Below are 26087 nucleotides of genomic sequence, written 5' to 3'. Positions count from 1 at the left end.
TATAACAATTATTAATGGAAATATGCATACATTTATAACAAAAACCATATATAAGTTTCCGTTAGACTCTATGCTACCATAGGAACTATGAAATAAACCTAGCTGTAGGGTCATGGTTAGCAAGAAAGGAAAAATGAAATGAACAAAGACACAGTATCTGAATGATTCGGTCTATAATCCAAAGTATTGGGAAAGTAGAAAGGCAAATGGCCATTTTTTTGCCGGTCTTTCCATACAATGGCACAGTCTTATTCACTATTTGGATTTCATATGAAGTATTCTAGTTCTATGAGTATAGCTTCCAGGAACAAGATAAGAGACCAGAAACCAAAGCGGAATTTTGGTACTTAAAATTAGGCTTTCTTATTATACTGATGTGGGTTTGAATTCTGGCACAATCTTGTTTAACTGTGTGACATTAAGTTGCATAAAATTTTATTCACGATTTTGTATTATTGAGTGGATATAATAGAGCTTAATTCACAGGGATGTGGTAAAGTATTGTGTTTTTAAATAAAAAGTATTTTACCAATGTTAACCCCCATCTTCCGGCTCTGTGCTCGTGTTTTACCTTCATCCATTCTGGGGTGACTAATTAACATGGTGCCTGACTGGATGGGTGCACTTAGGCTGTTCTAAACATTATATGTTCAATTCAACCCTTTATTCAACAACTGTACATTGCTCTCATATTGAGCAAGGCTCTACCAGGAGTAGTTATTACTGTTCCTTTTTTATACAAACATGATATTCTCTATTTACCTGAAAACCAGTTTGCTTCTGGAAAACTGCAAATGAAACACCTGCTTGCAAAATACATATGGGAAAGTCTGCAATGGCTCATATACTGGAGGCAGATTTTGCCTGGCAGTTCCTTTAGGTGTAATGAATTGGGAAAATGTGTCTTTTACAGAGGCATAATGACTTTCCATAGCACAAGTAAGTAGAAAAAACATGAGGAAACTGAAAATTTTAACACCTGTGTTTGTTTAATTCTAGCCAAAGCAAAAAACTGGTGTGTGTTTGTCAGACAAAGTAAAAACATTGGTTGAGAGAAAATAAATGAAGATCTGCTTAGTTTCAAATATGAAAAAATTTACAGTAAGTTTCAAAGAATTTTAAAAATCCCTAAAGGGCACTAAATGGATTTCAGACAATGTTTCACTTTTAAATTGTCTTTGTGAAGACATTTTAGAGAATTCCCAAAACTTTCAACAGATATGCATTTAGTCTGTGGTACCTAATGAAACACTTATGTATTTTTCTATAAGTCAGGAGCCAGAAGTGCAAATCCATACAAGAAAGACTGTGGTAGAAATAAATAATTAATTTCTCAGTTAGATTTACTTAATGTATTCAAGAGTAGACACGATTACATCATTCTTACTAAAGATTTTTTTTCTTTTTTTTTTTGAGATGGAGTCCCACTCTGTTGCCCAGGCTGGAGTGCAGTGGCATGATCTCAGCTCACTGCTGCCTCCGCCTCTCGGGTTCAAGCAATTCTCCTACCTCAGCCTCCTGAGTAGCTGGGATTACAGGCGCCCGCCACTACTCCCTGCTAATTTTTGTATTTTTAGTAGAGACAGGGTTTCACCGTGTTGGCCAGGCTGGTCTTGAACTCCTGACCTCAGGTGACACACCCACATCGGCCTCCCAAAGTGCTGGGATTACAGGTGTGAGCCACTGCGCCTGGCCGCATTCTTACTAAAGATTCTTATTAATCATTCTTTGAAAACTATCATAGTTCCTACATAATGTTTGTGTTCTAGAATCAGAGATAATTGGCTATGGTGGTTATTAGATGTTTCCTATTTGATGAGTTATGTAACCTTTTGAATTCTTAGTCCCTTCATTCTTATAAGGGTGACTATTCTCACTTCACCGTGTGTGTCTGTGTATGTGTGTGTGTGTGTGTAAAGTTCGGAAACATGTTTTTACATTTTATTTTATTTATTTATGTATTTTTTTAAGAGACAAGGTCTTTCTCCATTGCCCAGGCTCTAATAGAGTGGCATGATCCTAGCTCCTTGTACTCCTGGGCTCAAGTGATCCTCAAGCCTTGGCCTCTCAAAGTGCTGGGTTTACAAGTGTGAGCCATCATGCCTGGCCAGGAAAAATATGTTTAATATGAAAGAAGACATATTAAAGTAAGTCTTGATATTAAGTTTCTTTTATGATACTTAATATATGATAAACATTATTTTAATGTATTGGAAAAACTTGGAAAAACTTGAATGCTATCAAATTTATACATTTAAATGGAATAAGCATGACATTATATATCATGAATAATAAACATAAGAACAACTGATTTTGTTAAAAATCCTATTTTCTTTCACTTTCAAATATTTTTTCTCTTTCTGTTTGTTCGTTTGTTTGTTTGAGACAGAGTTTTGCTCTTGTTGCCCAGGCTGGAGTGCAATGGCGCGATCTTGGCTCACTGCAACATCTGCCTCCCAGGTTCAAGTGATTCTCCTGCCTCAGCCTCCTGAGTAGCTGGGATTACAGGCATGCTCGACCATGCCCAGCTAATTTTGTATTTATAGTAGAGATGGGGTTTCATGGAGTTAGTCAGGCTAGTTTTGAACTCCCGACCTCAGGTGATCTGCCCACCTCAGACTCCCAAAGTGCTGGGATGAGCCACGATGCCTGGCCTATTATTTATTTTTAATTAAAAAGAAAACACTATGTGCAAGCTGATGTGAGGGATACAAAAGTTGCATAAGATATGTTTTTACCTCTCAAGGAAATTATATTCTTGTTGAAAATATGAGAATTGTGCTCACCTCAATGGGTTAAACAATAGCAAAACAATACGATAAAGTACTGTGTTATTAGAAATAGAAAGTACAGGCAATGTCAACCAGAGACTAGTGAGACCCATGTGGTCCAGAGTCACCACGGACAGCTACTTCCATTTAAAACTAAAATATCTGTAATTTATCAATAACTATTATTGACTTCTCCCTTCTTTTTGCTTGCTATTTCTTATAAAAATACGCTTTAAAAATAAGAAATGGATTTTTAGAATACAAGATAAATATATTCCTGACCTTGAAATGGTTGTATGTGATTACTGATAAAACAACTGTCAATTAAATAAAGTTATCCTATTAGCAATGGAAAATTTTGATAGCATGCTTATAACCAGAGAAATATTTATGGATCCCAGTAGTTAACATATCCTAAAGAAAGTGTGATAGTATATGGGTGTAGCACTTTTATAAAATTATTCTTCTCAATGGGGGGCGTCACTATTGGCAATTTGGATGAGAGAATTTCTAGATGGTGAAGGGCTGCCCCTGCATTGCAGATCTTTAGCATCCACGCTTGCTAATGTCACTAGTGGACTCTGTCATTTTCATGACCCAATCCGACCAACAGGATTCCATATTTCTGCATATGATCCAGCAATATTATTTCAAGAATTTCCCCACATGCATTTTGAGGAAAATCTTGAACACACACACACACACACACACACACACACATGCATGCACACAATTCTTGGTGCTTTTATGTAAAATCATCTTTCAGATATGTTTTTTCCATGCTACATTTTAATTCATCATTGGGGGCCACATTCCTCCTTCCATAACACCCAAACATTAAAAAATACCTTCCAAACAGACTGCAAAGATTCCAGCAAAACATCTATTCTAAAATATTGCTGTCTCTTGTTGTTAGTCTTATTCATAATATTCCAAGGCAATATTCTTTTAATCTCTGTATTTTAACATAGACTAGTCAATTTAAAGAATTCTGTCCCAACAGTGTTTCTTTTATAATTTTTTCTTTTTTTCATTTTTACTTTTTGTGTACATATTTATGTGGTATATGGAATATTTTGATACAAGCATACAATGTGTAATAAGAACATCAGGGTACATGGGGGTATCCATCACCTCAAGCATTTATCCTTTGTGTTACAAATAATCTAATTATTCTCCTTTAGTTATATTTGAATGTATAATTAAATCATTGTTTACTATAGTCACCCTACTATGCTATAAAATACTAGATTTACTCATTTTTTCTAATTTTTTGTGCCCATTAACCAATCACATTCTCCCCACTCTGATAACCCAATACACTTCCCAGCCTCTGGTAACCATCATTCTACTCTCTGTCTCCATGGGTTCAATTTTTTTGATTTTTTAGCTTCAACAAAAATGTGAGAACATGTGATGTTTGTCTTTCTGTGCCTGTATTATTTCACTTTACATAATGATCTCCAGCTCTGTCCATGTTGTTGCAAATGACAGGATCTCATTCTTTTTAATGGCTGAATAGTACTCTATTGTGTATATGTACCACAATTTTTAAATCATTTATCAGTTGATGGATACTTATGTTGTTTCCAAGTCTTGGCTACTGGTTTGTTACAGCACTATTGTGAATAGTGCTCCAATAAACATGGGAGTGAAGTTGTCACTTTGATTTACTGATTTCTTTTCTTTTGGGTATATACCTAGCAGTCGGATTGCTGGATCATAAGGCAGCTCTATATTTAGTTTTAAGGAACCATCAAACTTTCTCCATAGTAGTTGTACTAATTTCCATTTTCATCAACACTGTACAAGGGTTGCCTTTCTCCACATCCTTGCCAGCATATACTATTGCCTGTCATTGTATAAAAGCCATTTTAACTGTAGTAAGATGATATCTCATTGTAGTTTTGATTTGCATTTATCTGATGAGCAATAATTTTGAGAACCTTTCATATATACCTGTTTGCCATTCATATGTCTTTTGTGAGAAGTATCTATTTTGCCCATTTTAAAATTAGATTATTAGGGTTTTTTGCCCATTTAAAAATTAGATTATTAGTTTTCTTCCTACAGGGTAGTTTCAGCTCCTTACATATTCTGGTTATTAATCCCTTGTCATATGGATAGTTTGAAAATATTTTCTCCCATTCTGTGGGTTGTCTCTTCACTATGTTGATTGTTTCTTTTACTGTGCAGAAGATTTTTTTAACTTGATGTGATGCCTTTTGTCTATTAGTTTGGTTGCCTGTGCTTGTGGGATATTACTCAAGAAATCTGCCCAGATCAACGTCCTGGAGATTTACCCCAATATTTTCTTGTAGTAGTTTCATAGTATGAGGTCTTAGGTTTAAGTATTTAATCTATTTTTATTTGAATTTGTATATGGTGAGAGATAAGGGTCCAATTTTATTCTTTTGCATGTAGATATCCAGTATTCCCAGAATCATTTATTAAAGAGATTGATCTTTCCCCAATGCATGGTCTTGGCATCTTTGCTGAAAACGAGTTTACTATAGATGTATGAATTTGTTTCTGGGTTCTCTATACTGTTCCATTGATCTATGTGTCTGCTTTGATACCAGTGCCATCCTCTTTTTGTTACTATAACTCTGTGGTACAATTTGAAGTAATTTGAAGTCAGTTTAATCTGATTCCTCAGTTTTTAAAAAATTTTCAGTGTGTATAGATTTGGCTAGTCTAGATCCTTTGTGGTTCCATATAAATTTTAGAATTTTTTTTCTATTTCTGCAAAGAATGTCATTGGTATTTTGATAGGAATTGCATTGAATCTATAGATTGCTTTAGGTAGTATGGACATTTTCACAACACTTATTTATCCCATCCATGAACATGGAATAGTTTTTCATTTTTGTGTGTCCTCTTCAATTTCTTTAATCAATGCTTTATAGTTTTTAATGTACAGGTCTTTTACTTCTTTGGTTAAATTAAATCCTAGGTATTTAATTTTATTTGTAGCTATTGTAAATAGGATTACTTTCTTGATTTCTTTTTCACATTGTTCACTGTTGGCATATAGAAATGTTATAGATATTTGTATGTTAATTGTGCATCCTGAAACTTTACTGAATTTTCTTATCAGTTCTAGTAGGTTTTTTTTTTTTTGGTGGAGTTTTTCCCAAATATAAGATTATGTCATCAGCAAAGAAAAATTTTGACTTCTTCCTTTCTAATTGGGATAACTTTATTTCTTTCTCTTGCCTCATTGCTCCAGATAGAACTTCCAGTAATATGTTAAATAACAGTGGTCAAAGTGGGCATCCTTGTTGCATTCCTGATCCGAGAAGAAAAGCGTTCAATTTTTCCCCATTTAGTATGATGCTAGTTGTGGGTCTGCTATATATGGTTTTTATTATGTGGAGGTATTTCCTTCTATACCCAGTTCTTTGAGGATGTTTATCATAAAGAATTCTGAATTTCATCAAATGCCTTTTCAGGATCAATTGAAAGGATCATTTGGTTTATGTCCCTCATTCTGTTGATAGGATCTATCACATTTGTTGATTTACATATGCTTAATCATTTTTGCAACCCTGGGGTAAATTGCACTTGTTCATGATGAATAATTATTTTAACATATTTTCGGAATTAGTTTGTTAGTATTTTGTTGAGGATGTTTTCATTAATGTTCACTAGGCATATTGACCTGTAGTTTTTTGTTGTTGTTTGCTCTTTTTGTTTGTTTTTGATGTGCCTTTGTCTGGTTTTGGTGTCAGGGTGTGCTGGCTTTGTAAAATGAATTTGGAAGTACTCCCTCCTCCATTTTTCTGAGTAGTTAGAGTAGATTTTGTTAATATAAGTCTTACTCAATTCTTCTTTAAATGTTTGGTAAAATTCAGTAGTGAAGCCATTGGGTCCCTGGCTTTTCTTTGCTGGAAGACTTATTATTATGGCTTGAATCATTTTACTCATTGCTGGTCTGTTCAGATTATAGATTTATCTCTAATCTAGTTCAATTTTGATTGGTTGTATGTTTCAAGGAACTTATCCATTCCTTCTGGGTTTTCCAATTTATTGGCATATAGTTATTCATATTTGCCTCTAATTGTCCTTTCAATTTCTGCCACATTGGTAATAATGTCTTCTTTTTCATCTCCAATTTTATGTATTTGGGTCTTCTTTCTTTTTTTCATATTTAGTCAATTTTATTTATCTTTTTTTTAAAAGCAACTTTTGGTTTTGTTGATCATTTATACTGTTTTCTACTTTTCAATTTCATTTATTTCTGCTCTGATCTTTATTTTCTTTATTGTCTTCTACTAATTTGGGGTTTAATTTGCTCTTATTTCTCATTCTTTAAGATGCATCATTAGGTGATTTGTTTGAAGTCTTTCTACTTCTTAGATCTAGGCACTTACAGCTATAAACTTCCCTCTTAGTACTGCTTTTGCTGCACCCCATAGGTTTTGGTGTGTTGTGTTTCCATTATCATTTGTTTCAAAATTGTTTTTAAATTTTCCTCTTAATCTGTTCACGAATCACTGGTCATTCAGAAGCATATTGCTTAAATTCCATTCATTTACATAATTACCAAAATTTCTCTTATTATTGATTTCTATTTTTATTCCAATATGTTCAGAGAAGATGCTTGATATGATTTCAACTTGCTTGAATGTTTTAAGATGTGTTTTCTGGCCTAACATTGGCTTATCTTTGGGAATAATCCATGTGTTGAGAAGAATGTGTATTCTGAAGCCTTTGGATGAAATGTTCTGTAAATATCTATTAGTCCCATTTGGTATAGTGCAGATTAAGTCCAATGCTTCTTTTTTGATTCATTAATACTATCTGGATAAACTGTCTAATGCTGAAAGTCAGTGTTGAAGTCTCTAGCTGTTATTTTATTTGGGTTTTTTTTCTCTCTTTAGCTCTATTAATATTTGATTTAAATATCTGGCTGCTCCAGTGTTGGGTTCATATATACTAACACTTGCCATATCTTCTTGCTGAATTTACCACTTTATTATCATGTAATGACTTGCTTAGTCTCTTATGATACTTTTTGTCTTTAAATCTATTTTGTCATATATAACTATTCATGCTCTCTTGGCATGGAATACCTTTTTACATTCTATTATTTTCAGTCTATGTGTATCTTTTAGGGGAAGTATGTTTCTCATAGACAACAGGACATTGGGTCTTTTTTTATTCATTCGGTGACTCTATGCCTTCTGATTGAAGAGTTTAGTCCATTTACATGGAATGTTATTATTGATGAGTAAGAGCTTACTACTGCCATTTTGTTATTTGATTTTTTGGTTATTTTGTGGTCTTCTTTCTTTGATTCCTGTCTTCTTTTTAGTTAAACAATTTCCTCTGGTGGTATGTTTTAATTTCTTGCTTTTTTTTTTTTTTGTATCCACTGTATGTGTTTGACTTGAGGTTACAATGAGGCTTGCAAGTAACACCTTATAACCCATTATTTTAAACTGATGACAACCTAACACTGATTGCATAAACAAACTAAATAAACAAGCACAAAGAAAACTAATAAAACTCTACACTTTACATTGGTCCCCTTGCTTTTTACCTTTTATTTTTCTACCTATATTATATTGAACTATGCCTCGAAGAGTCATAGTTATTTTTGATTGATTCTTCTTTTAATCTTTCTACCTAAGATATGAGTTGTGTACACAACACAATTACAGTGCTATTATATTCTGAGTTTTTCCATTTATATACTATTACCAGTGAGTTTTGTACATTCAGATGACATTTTATTGCTCATTAACATTCTTTTCTTTCTGACTGAAGTATTTCCTTTAGCATGTCTTGTAGGACAGTTCTGGTGTAGAAATCCCTCAACTTACATTAATCAGGGAAAGTCTTTATTTTTTCTTCATGTTTGAAGGGTATTTTCACTGCATATCGTATTCTAGGAAACGTTTTTCCTTCAGCACTTTAAATATGTCATGGCACTCTCTCCTTGCCTGTAAGGTTTCTGCTGAAAAGTCTGCAGCCAGAAATATTAGAGCTCCATTGTATATTATTTATTTCTTTTCTCTTCTTGCTTTCAGGATGATTTCTTTCATCTTCGACTTTTGGGAGTTTGATTATTAAATGCCTCGAAGTAGTTTTCTTTGGGATAAATCTACTTTGTGTTCTATAACCTTTTTGTGCTTGAATATTGATAACTTTATCTAAGTTTGAGAAGTTCTTTGTTATTATTCCTGTGAATAATCTTTCTACCCCTATCTGTCTCTGTACCTTCACTTTAAGGTGAATAACTCTTAGATTTGCCCTTTTAAGATGATTTTTCAGATCTTGAATGCATGTTTATTCTTGTTCTTTTTTTTAGTTTATCTCCTTTGACTGTGTATTTTTAAATGGCCTATCTTCAAGCTCACTAATTCTTTCTTCTGCTTGATCTATTCTGCTATTAGAGACTCTAGCTGGGTGTGGTGGCTCATACCTATAATCCCAGCACTTTGGGAGGCTGAGGGGGGAGGACCACTTGAGCCCAGGAGTTCAAGACCATCCTGGGCCACATAGTGAAACCATGTCTTTACAAAATAAATAAGTAATTAAAAATAAACTAAAAAATAAAAGTTAATAAAAATAAAATTAAAAAGAGACTCTGGTGTATTCTTCAGTATGTCAATTTCATTATTCAACTCCAAAATTTCCACTTGATTATTTCTAATTATTTCCATTTATTTGTTAAATTTATCTAAGAGGATTCCAAATTCCTTCTCTTTGTTATTCTGAATTTATTTGAGTTTTCTCAAAATGGTACTTTGAATAATCTGTCTGAAAGGTCACATATCTCTGCTTTTCTAGGATTGGTCCCTGGTGCCTTATTTAGTTTGTTTGGTAACATATTTTTTTCCTGGATGTTACTGATGCTTATAGATGTTCATCAGTTTCTGGACATTGAAGAGTTAAGTAATTATTGTAGTCATCGCACTTTGGGCTTGTTTGTACCTATCTTTCTTGGAAAGACTTTCAGGTATTCAAAGGGACTTGGGTATTGTGATCTCAATTTTCAGTCACTGCAGCCATATCTGCATTAACAGACACCCCAAAGACAGTAACACGCTGCTTCTTGCAGACTCATAGAGGTACTGCTTTGGTGGTCTTGGATGAGATCTGGAAAAATTATCTCGGTCACCGGGCAGAGTCACTGGTTCTCTTACCTTACTTTTTAACCAAAAATTGAATCTGTTAAGGATTGAGCTTACTGGGGCTAAGGGAGGGGTGACACTAGCACCCCTCCACCACTAAGACTGTGCTAGGTCAGATCTGAAGCCAGCATGACACTGGGTCTCATGCAAGGCCAATTGTACCCACTGCCACTACTTAGCTACTGCCTATGTCCTCTCAAGGCCCTAGGTCTGTATGATCAATAGGTGGCAAAGCCAGCCAGGGTTGTGTCTTTCCCTTTAGGGTGATGAATTCCTCTGGCCCCAAGCAGGTCCAGATATGCTGTCTAGATGTCAGAGGCTGGAGTCAGAAACCCTAGCAGTCTACCTGATGCTGTATTGTATTGTGGCTGACATAAGACAAATTCCTTCCCACTCTTCCCTCCCCTTTCCCCAGGCAGAGGAGTCTTTCCCTTTGTCCATCACTACCACAGGTCCACATGGAGTACTGCCAGTCTACTGCCAATGTTCTCTTAAGGCCTAAGGGCTCTTCAGTCAGCTTGTGTTGAATTCTGCCAGGTCTGGGACACATCCTTCAAGGCAATGGGCTCTTCGTGGGCTCAAGTAAGGTGCAGAAATACCATCCAAGAGCCAAGGCCTGGAAATGGAAACTCCGAGAACCTGCTTATTGCTCTACTCCACTGTGGTCTAGATGGTACATAAGCTTTAAGATGAAGTCTCCTTTACTCTCCCCTCTGCTTTTCTCAAGCAGAAGGAATTTCTCCTTATCATAACCACAGCTGGGAATGTGCTGGGACACAACTAAAACCAGCAAGTTTCAGTCTCAGCCAAGGCCAATGGCATGTGCTACCTGGTTACTGCTGCTGATAATTCAGGGATCAAGTGTTTTTTTGTCAGCAGGTGATGAATCTTGCCAGTACTAGATCATTCCCTTTAAGGCAGTGGGTTCTTTTCTGACCCAGATTGTGTCCTGAAATGTCATCCACAAACTAGGCCATGGAATGGGAACCTTATGACTCTGCCTGGTGCCCTATACTACTGTGGCATAGCTGGTATGAAGATGCAAGACAAAATCTTATTTACTCTTTTTTATGATCTCCTTAATCTAAAGGAAGGGGTCTCTTTTCGAGCTGCAAGCTGCACTGCCTGGACTTGGGGAAGGAGTGGTGCAAGCACTCCCTCAGATGCTACTGCTGATGCCTCTCTAGGTCATATGCCAACCAAGTCCCCTGGCTCAGAGCCCAGTATAGCACTAAAACTTGCCTAGGAGTTGCAGTCCTTGTGGCATAGACTGCCTTTCACGTTTATGTAGAACCCCAGAACACTTTATCCCTCCATGGTGAAGTTGGCCAAACTCAAGTTCCAGCCACTGGGATGGATGATTTCCCTCTGGCTAGGACCTGTCTACATGCTCCTTCCATTAATGCTGTCTGAGTTCTGCCTGGTGTTGGCAGCACTGAGTTTCAATGCAAAGTCCTACAATCACTGCACTCTCCCTCCCCCAAACACACAGATTATCTTTCAGTGCCATGTGGCCAATTCTGAGGGATGTGGCCTCAGCAATTGAAGACTGTCTTTCCTACCCTCTTCAGTGCATCTTTGAGCAATATAAAGTTAAAACCAGGTACTGTGATTGCTTACCTGATATTTGTTTCTTATGAAAGTGCTTTTTTATATAGCTAGTTGTCAAATTTTGTGTTCCTGCAGAGAGGACAATTGGTAGAGGCTTCTATTTGGTCATCTTGCTCTGCCTCCCTCTTAATTTTTATTGTTTACTTTGTCTTTATTTTTCATGGTGATATATTTACTTAAATGGTTTTTATTCGTGAACTCATCATCAGAAAGGTTTTTGTTTATGTTGTACTTTTGTGTTTTGTTTTTTTTTTTTTTTGTCTCCAAGTATTATGTATCCTGTTGTATAGAAGGTTTTTATATGTATCTGTCAAATCCTTGAGGTATTTCATCAGGAAATGATGGCTTTTTGTGATAATTTTTTTTATACTGAGTACCTTCAATAAATAAGAAGTATCAATTCAGACTCAATATCTTGGGATTCTCCTTTTAAAACCTCCAGAAAATTATCAACTAATTAATTTTCTCATGAAGCTCTCTTAGGATCCTGTCTTTATGAATGATAGTCATCTAAGCTTTATACCACCTATAGAAATATGATTTAGTTTACTTTTTCTATGTGAGTAATAAAAGCTTGTATAAAGCCTCAAATATTTCTATGTCTGATGTTACATTGACCACAAAACATTAATCTCAAAGTTAACTCTTAATTTGTAGTTCATGAAAGCCTATAATTTGTCTTAGTTTCTAATCATCTTAAAGAAATGTGTCCCACTGTGATAGGAAAAAAATTTTACATTTTTAGGGGGAAATGTCTATTGACAACTTTTTAATATATATTCATTCTTGTCCTTATGTAAAATGTTTCCCATTATTAGCCATATTGGAGAAAACCCTCTCCTTAGCAATAATCAATATAGTAACAGAGAAGACTTCTGCTTGAAGCTAGAGTGGTTAGGAATGTTAAAGAACTCCACTACCAATAATAACAAAATAAAAAATAAATAAATAAATTCATCGTTTTCTATGTGGCCACTGAAGAAGCCATCTGTAATTTGAATTCTACATTTCACAGGTAAGCATAGAAACACATCAGCATCTATCACAGGCACAAGTGCCATTACTGGATATAGGCAGGTAAAATGAGGTCCTGCCATAGATGGAGAAACATTGAACAGCTGAGAAAGCCAATGAGCTCTTTATGACAGGCTGGAGAGATAAGGTGGAATCTGGAAAAGCTCAAAAAACAAAAATAAATCATTTGTCTTGACAATCCCATTCCTCCAAACCCCCCAACCACGCCCCTCACCCCCCACTTTAAAACATATGCTTACAAATCAGTAGTGAAGGAAGCTACAAAGGACCTCTGACCATGGGATCTGGGCTCTACTACAGTTTAATACAAAGATGAATCAAAACTATCAAAAGCAGAGATCCAAACCACCTGAGCTCAAAGAGTAACAAATTAGAAGAGTTAAGGACCTTAATGGTGGCATCTTGGGAAGTTTGTGATTGGACTAACCATAGATGAATTTATTTTAATTAAAGCTGTGGCATAGCCCCAGCTTTATTCCACTTCAGGTAGAATCAGAGTGATCAGCACCTCAACCTAGCTACCAAAGAGAAGAAGGACCCTTATGTTCTGTAATAAACAAGAACACAAAAGTTAAAGGTTTAGATTTCATTGTACCCAATATATGAAAAATGTTAAAATATTGTGTATACAAAGAAACAGGAAAATATGATACACCATCAAAACAAAACAGTCAACAGAAACAGATATAAAAATGACTATGATATTGCAGGTATTAGATGAGGACTACAAAACAAATATTTACATGTATTAACAAATTAATTGAAGAAGGAAGCTATAAAAGGTGAAGGATTGGGAACATTTTAGGGGAACAATGTATCCTCTAAAAATAAAACAATTATTACATTAAAAAGCAGTGTAAACTGAAAAATAAAGTAACTGAAATCAGAAATTTATTGGATGGACTTATAAAAATAAGAAATAGAAAACTTAAGTAAAAATCCATAGGAATTATCAATAGACAATACAAAGAGAAAAGAAAATGAAAAGCAAAGCATCAATTACTTTTTAGGCACTAATAAGTGGCATAATATTAATAAAGTCCAAAATAAATGGAGGGATAGAAAAGAAGGAAGCAAACTTTTTGAAGATATTATAGATGAAAACTTTTCAAATTAGTCTAAAAATCACAGTTAACATCTCCAAGAAGTTCAGCTCAGTGAATGAAAAACAGAATAACTGACAAGAAAAACTTAGAAACCTCATGGTAAAACTTCTGAAAACCCATAGATAGAACATCTTACAAAGACAGAGAAAAAATAAATTTTAAATTTAGAGGAACAATAAAAAAAATTATCATTCAGCAAAAACAATTTAGCCAGAAATAATTGTGTGTGTGTACATGTGTGTGTGTGTAGTGCTGAAAGAAAAAAGTACACCGTAAACTTAGATCAAGCAGTAATAATATTCCTGTAGGCTCACTGTCACGATGAAAATAATTGTTAAACTAAATGTGGATAATAAAAGGGTTAGTTTTCTCAAAGACTGTTTGGAAATAGGAGTTAGCTCCAGAGGATGATTTGTGAGTAAACTAGAGAAGCCACTCAGCTTATGGATCATCACATACATTAACAATACTAGGAAAATTTTGTATCATGAGTCAGGTCAGATGATTGGATAATGTAATTACCTGGGATTCTCATCTCCTTAAAGGTCAGTGGCCAGAAGTGTTAGAAGTCTATGCCAAGGAGATGCATTTGTGGAAACAATATTACAATTCCAAGCTGAGAGAGAACAATAGCTGACAGTGTAGCCTTTTTTATTGCTCTCTAATTATCCAAATATTAAACATAAAAAGTGAAATTATGTTCCTCATATTTCAAAGAGGCAGAATTAAAAGCAGAATTAAACATCAACCCATGTCAACTCTAGTGGGGAAATATAGGTTGTATTATATAGCATTACCTGAAAGTCTGTGTCAATAAGAACATGCAGCATAGTATGAGAAATATAGTTATGATTATGTCCAAAGACCAGACAGAATCTCTAGTTTTTTTTGGAAAAATAGTCTCTAGTTACTGCCTCTGGAATCATGTGTACATAAAATAAGTGTATGAAAGGAAAAGTGTACCATTTTGTACATATGTAAATGTATATAATTTTAACTTATGTATAGTGTGTTAATCGTTATGTTGAAATCTCTAACTTACTGTATTTACTTTAGTATTAAATGAAAATCAATATTTTATTACAATCAGACTAAGAAAATGTTTTGGGAGACTATTTGAAGCCCTCAATTAATTTTGTATATATGAATATAGATTGGCCAGAAGAAGGAGGTTTGAGAAAATTCACAAATGCATCAAAATAAACATATATAAACATGTCTAAATAATTCTTGATTACAGATAAAGGTAATAATTAAACTGATGAAAAATATCAAATGGCTTGGACAGAGATATAGTCATTACTAACATAATTTACAAAAAGAATGATTTACACTTTCTATTAGATGGCTCAAATTCTGTGGGTCATTGGAATATTTATGAGCATCTTTGAATAAAATATTGAAATAAATATTTTTAAGAAATCGATTTTAAGACAAATTATAAAAAGTCACCTAGAAATATTTGGCAAGAAGATATTGATCAAAATCAGAGAGTGGATTAGGAAGGAAAGTTACAAGTTGGGTTATGAGTTATTTTCTCCTACCTGTGCATTTCAGAGGCAATACTGAACTAGACCACATACCCTTGTAAATCAGCTAATATCATTTACTAATGAAAATATAATTGGGAGTTCTTATAAATAAATTCATTTGGCAAGAAACACATGGCTGTCTGACTCTCTTATTAAAAATAAACCCGGAATTTAAGGATTTATGGAACATGGCCAGCTGGAGAATGAAAGTTTGTCAAGCAGATGGAGTAAATGTATTAAAATCAGTTTTTTCTAACAAAATTTCATGCAGACATAGTTAAGTCTGCATGTTTCTATCATTCCAATATTGGAGACAAGAACACTTAGAAAGTTGCTTCGGATGTGTTTGCCTTCTCCAGAAAGAAATGCTAGAGTTGGTGCTTCTATGGTGTTTAATTCTTTGACTATTTTCTAAAATTAGAAATAATCCATGATTGATGTGAGTCTGTTTTAATAATTTAATCATTTTATGGTATTTTAGCAATATTAATTTAATATTAAAAATAATTAAATTACAATATTAACAGAATACTGAAAAATATGATCTTATCAACAGACACAGGAAAAACACTGATAAAATTAAACACAGATCATGATAAAAATGTGTATAGCAGAAATATTGAAATAGGAAGGTGAGAATGTTTTAAAAAATACTATAAATAGCATCATACTTGCTGGTGGAGTACCATATATTTTCCTCTAAGATCAAGATGTCTGAACTCACCACCTCTATTTAACATTATGCTAGACATCATAGCTACTACATATAGTGAGAGAAAGCCAAGAAAAATGATTAGAGAGAATGTAAGTAGAAAATCCAAAACTATGTGTAGAAAAATTACTATAATTATTAAATTAGTAACATCACAGAATCAAGGTGATTATGCGAAAAATGTATTTCCACATCGTAAAAACACTCGAAAAATACAGTAAGATATGAAAACAATGCCATTTAAATTAGCATTAAACATAAACAGTTTAGAAACAAATTTAACAAAATGTTTTATAACCTCGATTCTGATCATTATAAAATATTAAGAGAAATTAGAGAACAATAAATATATATAGTATACAGCATTATTTGTAGAATTAAAGCTTTCATTGTTTAAAAATGTCAATTCTTAACTAAATTAATCTTCAGATTCACTACAACCCTATTCATAACCCTAGCAAAATTTTGTAGACATTTATACTCTAATCATAAAATTAAATGGAAATTTAAAGGACATGGCAGAACCAGTAAAATCTTTGATTTCAAGATACAATATAAAACTGAAGTAAATAAAATAACACGAGATTAGTATAAAGAATGACAACAAGACTAACATTAAGAAAAAAACAGATAAATGGAATAGAACAGGTGATCAGAAATAGGCTCACACATATGCTATCTTGATTTGTTACAAAAATGTGAAAGAAGTAACATGGGGGAAGAAAAACACTTTTTACCATTTATGATGGAAAAGTAGAATATCTGTTGAAAAATATAAATAGAACATGATCTTTATCTTAAAACAAACAACAAAAAAAACTGGTTCAAGACAGATTATAGACTCAAATATAAATGTCACAAAGGAAAGTACAACAAACATGAAAAACATTTCCATGAACTGAAGATAGACAAATATTATTTTAGATAGGGTACAAAAAGTGCTAACACAAAACAGAACAAAACCAAAACAAGCAAATAACCTGATGGAATGGCCTTATATACAAACCATTAGGATTGTGAAATGTCAAGACTCAGGTAAGAATAAAGTGGTTGTGACACATATTTGATGAATTACTTGTATCCAGACTATATTATGTAAGTTATAATAGTAACAAAAAGATAAAAAGTCAATTTCAAAAAAACAAATGACCAGATTTGAGCTTATAACTCACAAAATAATATACAAATGGTCAAAAGCACATTGAACCATCACAAGTAGTCAGAGAAATGCAAATTAAAACTATTGAGATGCTACATATAAACTTTAAAATCTTACAGTACTACCAGTTATGAAGCTATAAAAAAAAAATGGTAACCTGCATACATTTTTAAACATCCTGTGAAAAAACACCTAGCAGTTTTTAAAATGTCCTATGACAACATTATTCTAGTTCTAGGTATTTACCAAAAAATAAAAACAAATGTTCATAAAAAAGAAATAAAAATATGAAATTGTAACAATGTGTTCACAAGAAAGATTTTAGCAGCTTTATTTATAATCTGGAAACCATCCAAATGTTAATTAACAAGAGTCTGGATAAACACACAGTAGTAAAATCACAAAATAAAATTCTAGCCAGCAATTGAAAAAAAAACAACCAAATAAATAACGATTGATTCATTCACCAATACGAGCAATTCTGAAACATGAAATGGTATATACCTAATATTAACATTTTTATTAAATTCCATTTTAACATTTTATTAAATTCCAAAGCGGCAAAATTAATCTATGGCATAACAAAAAGTACACAGGTTGGTCCAGAAAAAGAAGGATTATCTGGGAATTCACATGAGGGAAATTTCTGGGGTGATTTAAGTCATAAATCTTGATAGTTATTGGTGTTAACAGGTGTACAAATTTGTAAAAACTCAACAAAGGGTATAGGCAAGTTTCCTGGGTTTCTCTTTAAGTAAATTTTCCCCAGGGAAACTGTAAAGAAACATTAAACTACTATCAATAATAAGCATGCTGATCTGTTTAGGGGTGAAGTTTACTGATTTCTTCAGTTCATGTTGATATGTTTCTAAGATGAGTTGATTGATGGATGGATGAAAAACTAGACAGATGAATAGATATGTGGTAAAGTAAATATAGTGCAATATTGTAAATTATTGGTAATAGCATTACAGTGATCCTCTGACAAATTGTTTCAAAGATTTTGTATGTTTCATTTTTATTTAAAAAAATGACAAGATTTATCAATAAAAAAGTAATGCCACATTCATTAATATATGGAAAATGCTAAAAAAATCCATTAATATTATAATTAAAACTATAAAACTATAAATCCAGCTAAAGTGAAATGATCTTGGTTTGTGTGCCTTCCTTGACAAAAGAGACTTATTTAACATTGCTAGTTAAAACTTTTGAATTATTGGCCTAAATACTTATATATTTAACTTTTAAGGTTCTTACTTAGATGAACACCTGATATTCACAGGTTATAAAACGGTTAACAAGAATGTGATGTATAAATAATCTAGATAAATTGCTAAAAATAAATAAAATGTGAATGTATTAGAGCTGTAAGTGAAATTTTTGTGCAATTTAAATTACATTTATTGAATATCTGTATCATTTCCAATTAATAAAAGGTTATGACATGGGGAAAATATTTCTAAAAAATGTGGAATGGTTTTCATCTATAACATGCTGATATCTCATAGGTAGCTCAGGATTTCTTGCTTCCCTGGTTTTCACTAAAATTCAAGGTTACTAAAATTTAAGGATAAGATTGTATTTAAGAATAATTCTGTATAGAAAGTATGCCAAAGAAGATGTATTCTTATCGAAAAAAAATTCTAATTCAGAAGTTATCTAATAGTTAATCCAAATTATGAACTTGAAAATGTTGTTCATGAAACAAGGTAGTAAGGAACCAGTAGGTAGAGGAGAGAGATGTGAAGAAAGTTATGGTTGTAAAAATATATTTTTGGTAAGGAAAGTTATAAAGAAAAGATAATAATTTTGTATGAGAAAGGATCTTTTATGGTAAATTTTTGTCCCAAAGTAAAATGACTGTTTTCAGCAGGACAAAACAGAAAGTTCAAGCATGTCATAGATGGTCTCTGTAAATCATATGTAGTTTTCTCCTGTTTATGTGTCTATCTTCATGCACATACAAAGAAAATAGAACATTGAACACATTCAGATAATAAAATATTCTTTAAAACTTAATACAAAATTGGAGAAATTTGGATAATTAACATTCCTCATAGTTTAAGTTCTTAGTCTTGATTAAGGTAAACTAAGATGTATTATAAAGAAATACATTGGCAGTTTGATTTTTTTTAAATATAGCTAAGCATGAAAGCAGATTTAGCTTGGAGCCATATTTCACATACATGCTTACATTTTCACATTCTATTTGCTATTCTTCATAGATAGACCTAGCACTAATACTGGTCACATACCTAAAGAGAATTTTTAATTTCACAAAATGTATAGCGATATTGGTGGACTTAAACATATTAAATTGTATATCATAATAAAATATTTATCATGTATTTCCTTAAGGATCTGGGTAATAGTGTAGACCTCTTATCTAGAGAACTATAAGAGCTTTAAGATTCTTGGGTAAAACAAAAGACTTATTTTTATAGATATATTGCAAAGGTGATATGTTGCAATTAAAAATATGAAATTATGTTCAACAGCATTTTTCACTAAAGAATTTAAATTAAAACAACAATGAGCTATTTCAACACACCTATTAAAAATGCCAAATCTAAAATACTGGCAGCATCAATTATTAGAGAGGATACAAAAAAACAAAAACTCATATTTATCGCTGGTGAAGCAGAAATAGTACATTAATTGTTTTGTTTTTTTGGAAAAGTATATGAGAGTAGAAATGTTTAAACAGTATTTATTTTCAAGCTAATTCAATTACATTGATAATTTGAGTTGGTTTCAGATTTTTTTTCCTTTAAGGAGGTAAAAGTGTGATATGGGTACAACTTCCAACATCCAACACCTTGCATTAACCTAATTATATGGGTGGGATTTCTCTCAAATTTAGTTGTGTTGACCATTAACAAAATTAAGTGGCATTCACTAGGATTAAATAGTAATCTTTAAAAGGTGAGACTTTCTAGTGATTCTTGATTTAAAGCTGTTTATCATTGATGGGCCTTCACGTGTATACTTGAAAACAAAGTATGTACAACTGTTGTGCTGGTTCAGAGATTTTAGTGGTAAAAGTTAACCTAATCAATTGTCAGTACTGTATCTAGAAACCAATCTTGGAAATATGTGATGACGCTCTTTTAAATAACTGAAAAGGAACTATTGTTTACTTGTTCTTACTTTGTCCATGCTTTGTAGTATATTTAAGTGAAAGAAGATTATTTATCCTAATACTGAATTTCCAAAACTGATATTTGCACTTACCATTTTTTTGATGGAAAGAAAAGTTGGTTGTCTTTCTACGATAAGTTTGGCATATGACCTATCACTTTTTGATGCTTTGGTCACAGTTCTGTCACTAGAAAGCTAGCAATTAGACATATGCAATGAGTAACCTAACTAACACAATGTTTGCAGTGTTGCCGGAAGTAATTACTGGACATTATATCACAGTGTTTTAACTTGTGACATGTTAGAATGATAAGACTTTCTGTAGTATAAATATATTACTAACTAATCCTTGTGCTGTTGTTATAGGGCTTTGACTCCTGGGTCTAAAAAAGTCACTGAACTCCTGGTGTTTCAGTAAAAAATTAAACAAAAATCTCCTGAAATTGAGAAGCAAGTTTGGAGAACACAAGATTAGTATACAAAAGTCATTTGTTTGCTTATAAGTCAGCAAATGAACATCTAGAATTTAAAACTTAAATAATAAATGACATGCAAAAATGAAAAGTTATAAAATTAATAAAATAAATAAAATATATGTATGCTGGAAAGTACAAAACTATGAATGAAATTAAAGATCTAAATATGTGAAGGCATATTTCATGTTAATTCAATTCAATATTATTAATATGCAATATCTTCCCTAATAGATCTGTAGATTGAACACAATCCCAATCAAAATCTCAGCCAGCCATTTTGTAGTTATTCTCAAATTAACTCCAAAGTTCATTTGAAAAGGCAAAAGACCTAGAATAGCTCACTTGATATTGAATAACAAAGAAGGAAAGTGTGCAATACCAAACCTCAAGATGTATTATAAAGCTACAGTAATCACTGCAGCATGAAACTGGTGAAATATTAGGCACATAGATCAATGGAATATATTAGAGTTCAGAGATAGAACAACAAAATATTGTTAGCTGATACTGACAAAGTAGCAAAAGAAATTCTGAAAAGGAAGAATAGTTTCAACAAAAGTTAGAACAATTGGTATTACTTATGCAAAAAAGTGAACCTAGATGCAGACCTCATATCATTCACAAATTAAATCAATAGAAATTTTAAACCTAAATGTAAAATACAAAACTTTAAAACTTCCTAAAGATAATGTAGGAGAAAAATGCATGACCTCAGTTTTGAGAATGTTTTTAGATGCAATGCCAAAAGCATGATCAATAAAACAAACAAGATGATAAGTTGGATTTTACTAAAATTAAGACTTCTGCCCTATGGAAATACTGTTAAGAAGATCAAAAGACCAACATTATACTAGGATAAAATATTTTCAGAAAAAATACCTAACAAATGATTCTCATGTAAATACACAAAGAACACTTAAAACTCAATGAGGAGAAAACAAAAATCAGTTAACAAATGAGCCAAAGATTTGAAAAGACACCACACCAAAGATGATAGGTTGCAAATAAGCATTTGAAATGATGCTCAACAGTGTTTTTCAGTAAAGGTTTTTGAAATAAAAGAACAATTAGATATTTCTACACACCTATTAAAAATGTCAAATCTAAAATACTGACATCAATTATCAATGAGGATGCAAAACAACACAAACTCATATTTATTGCTGGTTGAGTGCAAAGTGGTGCAACCACTTTGAAGGAGATTTTGGCAGTTTCCTATGAATTCTACATAGTCCCACCATATGACCTATAATGATATGATGCCATATCTTTATATAAATATGTCTAGTTATTCTGTTATTATAAAAACTCTTTCCACCTGAAACCCTGCACATGAATGTTAATACAGAAACAATTTTGTTGTCTGAGGATTTACCCATGTTTGTTTTCTTGCTCTGAGAAAGAATTATGGACACAGAAACATGTGGGTGGGTTAAAGAGCGGAAAGCTTAATAGAAGAAAGCAGAGAGGACAGCAATTCCTTGCAAGAGAGAAAGAAAGAATTCAGGACACATAAACATGTGGGTGGGTTAAGGAGCAGAAGGTGGTGCACCACAGCAGATTTTATAGGCAGGCTGGAGGAGGTGGTGTCTGATTTATGTAAGGCCATAGGTAGATTTGATCAGATGTGATGTTTACATAGCATGAGAAGAAGGCTGGCCACCCCACCCTAATTTTATTATGTAAATGGGCTTTCCACTGGACCAGCTCCATCTTTTCTGCTTCTTACTGTACACATGCAAGATAGAGCTGCCATTTTGAACATGCCTAGTCCCAGGTAGTTCTTGCCTAAGGGCATTCACCTGTGCAAGCTTCTAGCTTGCTTGTCTATGTCTGCAGCTCGATTTTACAGGCTGTTCTTCGTTAAAAAATAATTTGGGGCTGCTTTTCATCAAAAAGAAAACCCTTACTGAGGACTCCTATACCCTCACTATCTGCCTAAGTTAATGTCTTCTTAACTCCTGTTTCAGTGCTAGTGTCATACATAATCACCCAAACTTAAGTCACTAAGATACTCTTAGACAGGTGAAGGGATAAGCCATGATATATTCATAAAATGGATGATTATTTATAAATTATTTTAAGCTATGAAAAACAGTCATATCTCAAATTCAAATTGTTCGGTGAAGAAAACCAATCTGGAAGCCTACATCTTCCATGATTTCAATTATATATGGCTTTCTGAAAGAGGCTAAACTATAGAGATGATAAGAGTATCACTTGTTACCAGGTGTTTGTGGTGAAGGGGAAAAGTTGAATATATGAATTATAGGAATAGCCTAGGACAGTGAAACAATTTTATATGAGACTCTAATAGTGAATAATGACACTTTATTTGCAAAAACCCACAGAACCTTCCACAGAGACATTAAACCTTAGGACAGGCAAAAATGTAACAGTTCATTTAGGAAGCTAGGGTTCACAGAATAAAATGTAGAAATTGTCAGATTAATCAAACTGTTATTAGAAGGGGGTGAAGGCTAAAGGTATTGATCCAAATAACCTTGGATATGAGTAAAGTCTGTAAGAGCAAATGCAATGGAAACTGTACATAAGAAATCTATCCTAGGTGAAAAGATGTTTGCCAGGAGGGTATGACTTAATTCTGGGACCACTATAAGCATACACTGGAATGGAACAAATCCTCAGTAGATGTACCCAGATCTTGGATTTTTAGTACCATTTTCCAATGGATGAAACCAGAATTTCTTAGAGAAGTTGCTAATTCTAAAACTGCATTAGGCAATATACAAGATAAACATTTATATGGAGAAGCATCTTATTATGCCACAAACTACGAAAGTGCTCAAAAAGAAAAAAAAAACAAGGAGCAAACAACTCATAATGATGAGAATATATTAAAGGGATATAGGAGACAACTGCACAGAATGACTTCCTTCCAAAGAGTATAGCACAGAAAGGGGAATGGGGTAGTAAGAGTGGAGACAACTGCCAAATGCTACTTTATCCAGGAGATCAAGATCAAGAAATGTTAATAGTGTACACTCTTGATACGATGTGATAAACAGGGTACTTTATCACTGTACTCATTCTCCCAAAACACATAACATCAATCTAATCACAAAAACAATAATAGAAAATATCAATTGTTGGACTTCTTAAAATATCTGATCAATAAATGAAAAACTGTCAAGTTGATCAAAAGCAAGGTAAGTTAGAAAAACTTTTCCACCCAAGTAGTGCCTAAGCACACATGACAAATAAATTTCATGTGGCATTTTGGATGGGATCTTGGGACATAAAAAGGATATTAGTCAAAAATTAAGAAAATCTTTATAAAGTATGGATTTTCATTAATAATGTGTCAATGTTTGTTCATCAAATGTTACAAATGTATCATAGTGGGATTTCAATAATAAGGCAAACTGGTTGTGGGAGGTGCGAAATTTTTTTTTGTAGTATTTTTTGTCAATTTTGGAAATCTAAAACTGTTTTAAGTGAAAGGTTTATATTTAAAAAAAGAAGAAATGAACATCAAAATTATTTGCTCTTCACGGGACACCAAGTCTAAATGCTTTTACAAATTTCTATCTAATTTCCAAGGAAAGCATCATTTCAATGTTAAATTATTCTGAACTATGAAGTGTCTGTTGGATTTTTCCAAGATTTAATAATTAGGAAGCATTAACTAGACATGAGCAAATTTTAAAAATAGTTTATGGAGCATATGAACTATGCTATATAATGTAACAATACTGAAAGTAGTGAGTTAGTTTCTTATTGCTTTTGTAACAAATTTCCACAAATTCTGTAGGCTAAAACAACACATATTGATTATTGTACAGATTGGAATGTCAGAGTCTTTTCAATTATATATACTTTAGGTGTGCAACATGATATTTTAATATACATACATATAAATAGTGAAATTATTAGTAGAGTAAAGCAAATTAACATATACATCCCCTATATGGTTACTTGCATGTGTGTGTCTGTGTGTGAATATGTGTAGTAAGCATGTCTGAAAGTTTAAATTCTGTCTTTTAAAATTTCCAGTATACAATAAAATATCAACTGTAGTCATTATGCTGTAAGGAGACTTCTACAGTTATTCTTCCTGTATAAAGCAACTTTGTACCGTTTGACAAATATCTCTCTGTAACTCCTGTTGCGCATTGCTCCTGATAACCATTGTATTTTCTGTTTCTACACATTAAACTTTTTTAGATTTCACATACAAGTTGGATCATACAGTATTTATCCTTCTGTGTCTGATTTATTTCACTCAGCATAATATACTACAGGTTGATCCATGACAAGATTGCCTTCTTTCAATCATCAGGGAAATGACAATCAAAATCCCAATGAGATATCACCTCACACCGGGATGGCTATTACCAGAAAAGGAATAGATAACAAGTGTTGGACAGGGTACAAAGAAAAGGGAACTCTTATACACTGTTGATAGGAATGTAAGTTGATACAGCTGTTATGGAAAACAAAATGGAGTTCCTTAACAAATTAAGAATAGAATTACCACATGATTCAGCTATTCCACTTCTGGGTATGTATCAAAAGGAAATAAAATTAGTATTGAGTAGTACTACTTTGCACTAATTTACATTTTCACCCCCATGTTCTTTGCACCATAATTCTCAATAGCCAAGGCAGGAGAACAATCTAAATACCTATTGACAGATAAACGGATAAAAATTATGATCCTACATATAATATATAAAAACAGTGATAATATATAACATATGTATATCTAAAAAGATGTGTGTGTATATATATATATATATATATAGCCATAACATAAAATGTGATTATGTATATGCAATATATATGTGTAGATATAGATAAATAATGAAGGTCAAAATTCTGAAATGAGTCTTCCTGGAACAAAACTGAAGGGTTGGCCAGCTGTTATCTCTCTCAGCCTCTATAGGATAATCTATGTTTCATCTTTTCTAATGGAATTTTCAGAATATAATTATATATGAAATGCTATGAGCTTTTTTACTAACAAACACTTTAGGCTACTACTGCTATTACTATGTTGTATTATAATAATATGATTATTGTAATTATTATTATATTGGGCTAGTCAAGAAGGAGCAATATATCTTTACTTACATTGTTTAGTTATTTTACAAAGTAATATATTTTATATGTGCAATTTTTACACAAAATATTAAAATTTTAAGGACAAAATATAATATTCCTACATTTTCTGTTCTAATACAAACTTTCTTCAAATTAATAGTCTTATTTATTCATGTCATTTATATTCTGAGTTTCATGTCTAAATATATCATAATTATTATTTAAGTAAAGATGAGACTAACAGTAAATTGAAGGCCTTTTTAGCCTTACTTATTTCATTATAGTTACAGTCTGCAGGAAAAAAAGAATAAAAAAGTGTTCAGAAATCA

Source organism: Pan paniscus, chromosome 1 (genome assembly GCF_029289425.2).
Source record: "Pan paniscus chromosome 1, NHGRI_mPanPan1-v2.0_pri, whole genome shotgun sequence".
In the NCBI taxonomy this organism is placed as follows: domain Eukaryota; kingdom Metazoa; phylum Chordata; class Mammalia; order Primates; family Hominidae; genus Pan; species Pan paniscus.
This window is presented reverse-complemented; position numbering follows the sequence as displayed.